This window comes from Piliocolobus tephrosceles, chromosome 9 (assembly GCF_002776525.5).
Source record: "Piliocolobus tephrosceles isolate RC106 chromosome 9, ASM277652v3, whole genome shotgun sequence".
NCBI classification, from domain to species: domain Eukaryota; kingdom Metazoa; phylum Chordata; class Mammalia; order Primates; family Cercopithecidae; genus Piliocolobus; species Piliocolobus tephrosceles.
The window spans coordinates 105,684,262-105,693,753 of NC_045442.1; the positions used below are offsets into that span (position 1 = coordinate 105,684,262).

The following is a 9,492-nucleotide window of genomic DNA, read 5'->3' on the forward strand; positions in this document are numbered from 1 at the left end:
TGATATGGTTTGGACCTGTGTCCTTGCCAAATCTAAGAATTGTAATCCCCAGTGTTGGAGGTGGGGCCTACTGGGAGGTGATTGGATCTTGGGGAGTAGTTCTCATGAATGGTTTAAAACCATCCCCACTTGGTACGGTATAGTGAGTGAGTTCTCACAAGATCTGGTTGTTTAAAAGTGTGTGGCACCTCCCCTCCTCCCTTCTTGCTCCTGCTCTGGCCATGTAAGATGAGCCTGCTTCCCGTTGGCCTTCCATCATGATTTTCAGTTTCTTGAGGCCTCTGCAATAGCAGAAGCCGCTATGCTTCCTATACAGCCTGAAGAGTCATGAGCCAATTAACCCCCTTTTCTTTATAAATTGCCAGTCTCAAGTATTTCTTTATAGCAGCCAACTGACTAATTAGAACTGACTAATGCAAACAGTAATCAAGATAATGCAGTATTTGCATACAGATGGACCTGCAGACCACATATGTGGTCAACTCATTGTTTATAAAGGCAGCAAGGTAATTCAGTTAGGATGGTCTTTCCAATAAACAGTGCCCAAATCACTGAATAGACATGGATTAAATAAGAAGAACCTCAATGAGTTCCTCATGTCACATGCAAAAATTTACTCAGAATGGAGTATAGGTCTAAGTGTAAAAGCTGAAACCCTAAAAGAAAATGTAGGCAATGATCTTCACATTTATGGAGTAGGCAAACTTTTCAGGCCACACAAAGGACAAACTACAAAAAATGGAGAAACTGAACTTCATCAAATTTTAAAATTCAGTTATATGAAAGACACCAAAGAATATATTATCCAAGCACCATGTCTCATGCCTGTAACTCTAACACTTCAGGAGGCTCAGGCAGGAGGATCCCTTCAGCTCCAGAGTTTGAGGCTGCAATGAGCCATGATTGCACCACTGTACTCTAGCCTGGGTGAGAGAGAAAGACCCTGACTCAATATATATATATATATATATATATATATAATATATAAAGAACTCTCACAACTCAATAATAAGAAAAATTGAAACTACCTTTGCAGAAATTATAATAGTGAGAAAATTATGACACTGAAAGAAATTTAACCTGATTCCATCTAGCTTCTAAACTCCAACTGCCCTTGTTCATTCTTGGTCATAGGCTGAACTAACTTTGGAAGGAACTTAGTTTATAGTTTAACTTTGAAACAAAGATAACAGCCCTTTCCCAAAACCAACTCCCATCTTGCCTGGGGACCAGACTACTTTTATAGGAGTAATATCTTAGCCACAAGATTAGAAATTATGTTCTGGAGCCATACAGCCAGAGGCCACAAGATGCTGAACCTCCCCAATTGCTCCCAGAAATAACATCAGTATTTTAAAACCTAAGACTGGTGCTCGAGATACTTTCCAGACCCTGCATTCTGATCCACCAGCTAGCACCCAGACCAGTAATCTGGCTCTGCCAGTTCTGCGATCCCATCCAGGAACAGAAGACGAAAAGAAAAACCCACTTCAGTCCCCTATGATTTAATCTCTGACCTAACCAGTCAGCACTCTCTACTCTCTGGCCTCCTGTCTGCCAAATTATCCTTAAAAAAACCCCAGTCTAAAAATTTTCAGGGAGACTGATTAGAGCAATAAAAATCCAGTCTCCCATTCAGGTGACTCTGAGTGAATTAAGCCCTCTCTATTGCAATTCCTTTACCTGGGCACGCAAAGGACAAACTCCTTGATAAATCACCTGTACTTGGGCAGCAGGCAAGGAGAACCCATTGGGCGGTTACAAAATGGCCCTGTTTTTTAAAATGGGCATAAGATTTTAGCAAACATTTCGCAAAAGAACTTCATGAATGGCCAATAAACACATGAAAAAACACTTAACATTACTAGTCATTAGGAAAATGTAATTAAAACAATGAGATACCACTTTATACCCATTTCAGATACAACCGTCAGATTTTTAATGGGCTAAAACAGAAACAACCCAAATGCCCATGGATACACATATTGGAATACGTTTATATAATAGAATACTACTCAGCCATGAAAAGCACGGACTAATGATGAACATACAGCAACACAGATTGAATCTCAAAAAACGTTCTGCTGACTTTTTAAAAAACCGTCATATAACTTCATTTGTATGGAATTCTAGAGAAGGCAATACTAATCTACAATGACAGAAAGGAGACCAGTGGCTGTCCATAACCAGGGCTGGGGAGAGTGGTTAATCCAAAGGAAACCAGAATTCTTTTGGGTGATGTAAATTCTCCATGTCTTAATGTGGTTATGGTTACATAGGAGTATACATTTGTCCAATTTATTAAAATGTAAAATAAAGTTAATTTTTTTAAAGGGAGACTGTTTCTCCTCTCTGTTTCGTTTTGTTTTCCCCTTCACTTTTCGGAATTAAGCTGCACTTAGCAGACTTTCCTGGTTACTTTGAATCAAGAACTTCTCAAAAAGTCTGTTGTTGAAGGGAGAATCACAATTAGGCAATTAGAACAGCTTGATTTGACAACTAAATGTAGAAATTCCTAATGAAAAAAAAAAAAAAAAAAAGGAAAACCACTTGAAACGTTGCCATATATGGAATGGGCTGGAGAAGATATCACTGAGGCATCATTGCTGTAGTGCATCCTTTCTAGGGAAGGGAAGGGAGGCAAAGGACCATGAGCTCATCATTATCAAGGATTCTGAAACTTCAGTTCGTTTTTATTAATAAATTGCCTTCATGTGGCCGATGAATCGCTGGTCTGATTGGAAACTCTTTCCTGTACCGAAGAAACTGCACCAATTAACAATATTCATCTGCCAATTCAGCTCTGCAGGTTCAGGCTCATTTAACTTGACAAAAATAGCTTCTTTTTTCTTGAGTAGGGGAAGTTTTTCTCTACCTTCAGCCCTAGTGATGGGCAGAGATGGTGATGGAATCTTATTACAGCCTCCCTGTCCCTGATGCTCTTTATCCAGCCGCAGCGCCACAGGCTGCCCGTTTTTTTCTGGATACCCATTTCACGACCTTCTTTGGTTTCTTTACCACAAAAGTCACTCTGTGTCTTTTAGCCCAAAGCCCTACTGCAGTGTTCTGTCTTCTTCCCTTTACTCTTAATATCTTCTTTATTCGTTCCTTCCCTTTTCCCCTTCTTCCCTTACCCCCTTTCATTTTTCCGTCTTTTTTTCTTTAATTCTTCACCAGCCCCTAGCATATTCTAAACTATTTGCCCCTTTCATGATGTAATCATGAACCGACCCCTACCATAGTAATCAGGTGATTTTTTTTTTCTCTGTAGTTTTCTTACACTGAAGTGGTACCACCCTGCCCCATCACCATCAACTCAACTTCATTTTAAATGTTCTACTCTTATCCTTAGAGAGACTGGCTAGTTCTTCCCACCATTTCAGACCATCATAAATTTGTAAATATAGATTCATTTGCTGAGCCTAAGTTTTCTGCATAAAAGTAAATCCCTTTTGTGATACCTACAAAAGCCACAGAATCATCAACCACAGTTCAAAACAGCAAATGATAGTCACTGCATCACAATGAACTTGATTCTAAAAAGCAAATTATTTGCTATATAATAGAAACAGGCAGGTTAAAACAATAATTGAGTGTGAAAGAGGTCAGAGAAAGTTCTGAGAGTGACATAAAGTTTCATTACCTTGACTGAAGATGGTTTCATGGAAGTATATTATGTCAAAACTCATCAGTAATACACTTTAAATATGGATGGTTTATTTACATTAATTATGCCTCAATAAAGCTGTAAAGCAAAGGAAATAAATAGTAAAAAACAAAGACAAACAAAAAACCGATGACTTAGGAGTAATTAGCCAAGCTATTCTTAAATGTAAGCTAGTGTATATGTAATTTTAGTCTTGCTATTTACCAGCTGTATCCTTATTCTATGAAAATCTCATTTTACCTTAAAAAATGAGGATGCGAGGACATACCTCTGAATGTTCAGTGATCCTGGGATGCTCTCATGCAAGCTCATTTCACTCTGAGCTGATGAATCAGCATAAAAGATGAATGGTATCTCATGATCACACTCTGTTCTGCCAATAAGACAGTTTATTTTAACTCACTGTTCCCATATTTTGAAAGAGACTGACTTCTGCAGAAATACACAAATCAGAGATATTATCAACCCTGAACTCCCAGTAACTTTATTTTTATTCTACATGGTCACACAGGCTACTGGAGTTAATGTCCTATAGGCACTTGGGGATGCCAGGCACCTGGCAGGTATGCACGTTGATCAATTCATTTGACCACATTTATTTGCAAGGAAAATTTTCCTTAATGGGTCTTCAAATAGAAAAGTCTATGAGTAATCAAATGTGAGTGACAGAAGGGTAACCTTATTCCACTAATGTCACCTTTAAAAATTTCCCCCCTGAGCAACCATAAAGAATAAAATAGTGATAATTATCAGTTCTCCATTTTTGCTATGGAAGCTGGGGAGCTATGAAACAAATATACAGCTCAGTTTCTCAGGACATTAAAAAATGCATTATGCGTGTTATTCTTACCCTAGTGACAACTTATTTTTTTAACCATTGTTTTTCTTCTGACCTGATCCTTCCTTCCTTCCTTCCTTCCTTCCTTCCTTCCTTCCTTCCTTCCTTCCTTCCTTCCTTCCTTCTTTCCTTCTTTCCTTCCTCCCTTCCTTCCTTTCTTCCTTCCTTCCCTCTCTCTCTCTCTTTCTTTTCTTTCTTTTTTTCTTTCTTCCTTTCTTTCATCTTTTATATCACAGAAAGTTTCCTCCAACATTTTTCTAACAAGGTAGAGTGCAAACAAAGGAATAAAAAACTTCCTTTAGATATTAGAAATGTGGATCTTTTTAAGTGTTATTTTCAAGAGTCTTAAGGCAACATTAGGATAATAACATAACATGAAAACTGTGGAGATAAATTGTGATCTCACGTGAGCCCTAGGATGGCCTTTATTAAATCATTCTTACTTCTTAGAGGGCTGGGCAGACATAAGCCAGTGTTTCAGAGAGAGTCTGAGGTGAAAGTTTTTCTCTTCCCAACAATGACATATTTGTAGTAGAATATTCTCATAAGAGTCTTGGTGAACAAAAATACACAGGGATAGAAGGTGGAATGGAAGGAAGTCCATTTCAGAAGGAAATAATCCCAGCATAACTTTCAGGATATAACAATAGGTTATTAACTGGTGGATTTGGCAGGGAAAATTCTGCTACATCATTTTTAAAAAATGTTTCTTCTTCCTTTCTTTTAAATTTTTATTTTTAGTTTTAGAGACAGTCTAGCTCTGTTGTCCATGTTGCAGTGTAGTAGCACAATCATAACTCATTGCAGCCTCTGACTCCTGGGCTCTAGAGATCCTCCTGCTTCAGCCTCCTGAGAGCTGGGTCTGCAGGTGTGCACCACCACGCCCAGCTAATTTTTTATTTTTTGTAGAGACAGGGATCAGCCTCTATTGCCCATGCTGATCTTAAACACCTGGCTACAAGTAATCCTCCCACCTCAGCCTCCCAAAGTGCTGGGATTATGGACATGAGCTATTGTGCCCAGCGTGAAATCATTTATGATGTGTTGACCATTTTTCAACTGGATATGAAGGCAGTATAGACACACAACTGTGAATTTATCAAGACTTGTGCTCTGTTTGTTTAGTTTCTTTATATGGGAATTTTCAAACAAATGTAAAGTGGAGGCATGTACACTGCAGTAGGTAATGGCTGTATCAGTCAACACTTAGCCTTGGTTGTCATCACCTATCTTCATGGACCAAAACACAGATAGAGTCTAGAAGAATGCACAACGCAGCTTTTCACCAAGGGTTAAGTTTCCATTCTACTTGCTAACCCACACAGAATTAATAGAAGGTGGAGATTAGAGAGTGACTTCTACATTCCATTCAGCAGATTCCAAGTTTCTCAATGTCCATGAAGAGTCTTCGCTCTAGAGCCTCAAGGTTACTAAACTGCCACTTTTCAAGGTTCCTATTCTTGCTACTTTCTCCTCCACGCCTCAGTCTTTAACTCCTTTTGTTTTCCCAGTTTTTCCCAGATTCTGTCCATTTGGTCTCTGGAAGGGGTTGTCAGTCACTCGGCTCCATGGGTTTTATTGCTAGGTGGAGCCATAGTGAAGTTTCTATAACATAATCAGACTTATTATTTCAAGGCCAAGACTGATCTACTTTTATCAGTTAGAACTCCTTAGATTGCAAGCGACAGAAAGCCCAAGCCAAGGGACTTGGGTTAAGTTTGTCCTCAAGCACTCGCTTGTCCTTTTGGCTTCTAGTATGTCCTTGCCCTCATCTACTCAGGCTTTCCTACCAATTGCTGGCTGGCTATTCTTAGTGACTTAAGGTTCAACATCAGACACAGATACAACAGCCTTGCACAGACTTCTGCACCAGCAACATAGTTTCATAAAAATCCCTATAACAAACCTTTTAATCTATATTACTTCTCATGGTTCTACTTCGCTGACTAATAATATGCCTTTACATAAGACATTCCAAGGTCTTGGAACAGTCTATGCACATTGTATTCATCTGTTCTTGCACTGCTATAAATAAATACCTGAGAGTGAGTAATTTATAAAGAAAAGATGTTTAATTGGCTCACAGCACTGCAGGTCATACAGGAAGTATGGCAGCATCTGCTTCTTGGGAGGCCTCAGGAAACTTACAATAATGGCAGAAGGTGAAGGGGAAGCAGGCACGTCTTACATGGCCAGAGCAGGAGGAAGAAGAGGTGGAGGGGCAGGCTAGGCAGGTGCCACAGACTTTTAAACAACCAGATCTGGTGAGAACACTATCATGAGAACAGCACCCAAGGGATGGTGCTAAACCATTCACGAAGGATCCACCCCCATGATCTAATCACCTTCCAGCAGGCCCCACCTCCCGCACTGGGGATTGTAATCCTCAATGTTGGAGATTTGGTGGGGGCATAGATACAAACCATATCACACATATACTCTGTCTGCCACTCTCCTGATGAAAAATTGCAATTAATAGCGAGCATTCTCCTTTTATGTCTTATTGAAGTCATTAGTACAAATAATTATAAAGCTTGAGTCATTATTTAATATCATGTCATAAGCATTATTCATGCCCTTGCACAGTCTTTATAACCATAATTTTTAAAAGGCTTGACAATATTTGAGTGGATGCTCTATAATTTCATTATTCACTTTCCTATTGTTGGCACTGTAGGTATTTTCCAATATTTTACTGTTATGAATAATGATCCGAGGTACTCCTTCATGCATATAATTTTTCCATATTTTTGGAATATTTGGTTAGTCTATAATTTCATAAATTGAGAGTAAAGATATGTAAAAGGTATGAACCTTTGTATTGCTTTTGATTCATATTGTTTAATTGCTTTCAGAAGGACTAGGACAATTACAATCCCGTTAGTAATTGGTAATATCCTTGCTAACTTTGATTGTCCAGCTTGGACTGAGTTGTACATTCACCTGACTGTGATGAAGCAGCTGGTCCTGCAGCTCGAGCAGTGGGGTTTCTGAGTCTATGGAGTTTTTCTTGTTGATTCTCAGTTCATGGTGGAGTCATTCAAGTGTATTTCTGGCATCTTGGCAGTCCTAAGTGCCATGCTCTCTCTAGAAATTCTACAAGTTAACATCGTGATCAAAATGTAGCTGCAGAGTAAAAAAGCTAAAAAGGAAACTGAGAGTTTCTAGATCCAGACATGGATTCCTTATTCGATTATTCTACAAATGACTTAAGAAGCAAAAAATTCAAAAAAGTAACTAAAGCTGTATGTGGACTGATGACTGCAGCATAGTTCTTTTCTTACCTCATAATCAGTCAGATGAAGAAAGTATGAACATTGTATTATAGCATATTGATTTTGCCATTCAATGTGGAGAAGATTCAAAATTTAAATAACCAGAGGAACATGAAAATAAGTCTTGTATGTTTGATGAATATTTTCAAGAACACCAGGATGAATGAAGAGTTTACTAGGGAGTAACTGTCCATACGTGAAGAGCCTGTGGCCAAACCGGCAGAATATTCTTCTCTTTGAAGGATGCAGTAGTAGAAAGCTACATATTTTAATGAAATAAAAAGTACATTTTTTTTTTATCAGCAGCGTGCCTGAATCAAGTTTTGAATTATTCTGAAACTGTTGCTGCTTAATGTGGAAACTTGTAGTATTATTTTGAGAGCATCAATTTAAATTTAAAAGTCAAAATTGAAATGAATGCACATAGATTTGTATATAAATTAGCTGTGCAACAGTTAATAAGGCTAGTACAACCTTATTTTTACTGTTTGTATTGTTTCTGAGGTGCAGAAATTGTTGTAACAAAATATACATGTCTATCCAGAGGGAAATATCTGGAAGGATATAGGTAAGACCACTGCCCATCTGTATCTTACCATTTCCCTACATTGAAAATGTATTATTTATATAATTAAAAAATTTAAAAGGGAATATCATTTTAAGGTCTTTCCTGATTTAACAGAAAAAAGTACCTATTCAATTTGAAAGGCATTCTATATTGCCTGTTTTATGCTAGTATCTATATTCTGCTTTACAGTATCTAGAAAGTATCAATATCTTTACTGATCCTGAGTATACCTGAAATACGTGAAAGTCACTTTCCCTAGACATTAATTTCTGAGTTGTGAATGCAATCTGCCAAAAATCTAAGGATTTGACCACATATTTTCTAATTAAACTAGGATACTTATTTGGATCATTTTTGTAATTGGAAAGGTTAAGAGAATCATCAGTGGAGATAATGTTGAAGCTATAAAAACACTGCAATTAACATCTCATCTTTTAAAATTTTAGGCAATAGCACTTTTGCTCTTCAGAATAGCATCTTAAGGGAAAGCATATTGAATTCAATCTGTTGTGTGAAATATTTTCAGTTAGAGAAGGTACAGTATGTATATATAAATGAATGTACAGACTGCTGATGATTTATTTTGGATCTATAGCAGCCTTGGAAATAGAACTGAGTTTTATATAGATCTTTCAGAGTCAGGGTAGCCCTAAGCTCTTTATAGAGCAGTAATTTTGGCTGTGTCTAAATAAGACCCATCCTTACAGCTGAAAGATAAAAAAAATTCAGATAATGAACCATTTATTTTTTTCTGTATAATGTCACATAAATGGTTTGATTTGGGGCTTCCAAAACTGCATGGCTATTTTGGCTTTATGGATGCATCTTTTGCAAGTCTCAATGCCCTGTAAAAGTGGGAAGGCTGTCAGAAATATCTTTAAGTAGGTCGGGTGTGGTGGCTCACGCTTGTAATCCCAGCACTTTGAGAGGCCAAGGTGGGAGGATCACTGGAGTCCAGGAGTTTGAGACCAGCCCGGGCAACATTGTGAGACCTCACCTCTAAAAATAAAAACAAAATTTACCATGTGTGGTGGTGCACACCTACAGTCCCAACTACTCAGCAGACTGAGGTGGGAGCATCACTGGAGCCAAGGACTTCAAAGCTGCAGTGACCTATCCAGCCTTGGTGACAGAGCAAGTTCTT

At 38.1% G+C, this 9,492-nt stretch overlaps 1 pseudogene; it reads left to right on the top strand.

Annotated features, from left to right (window-relative positions):
* The first annotated feature begins 2,721 nt into the window (after nucleotides 1-2,721).
* On the top strand, nucleotides 2,722-7,947 carry LOC111549964 (annotated as a pseudogene).
* Nucleotides 7,948-9,492: the final 1,545 nt, after the last annotated feature.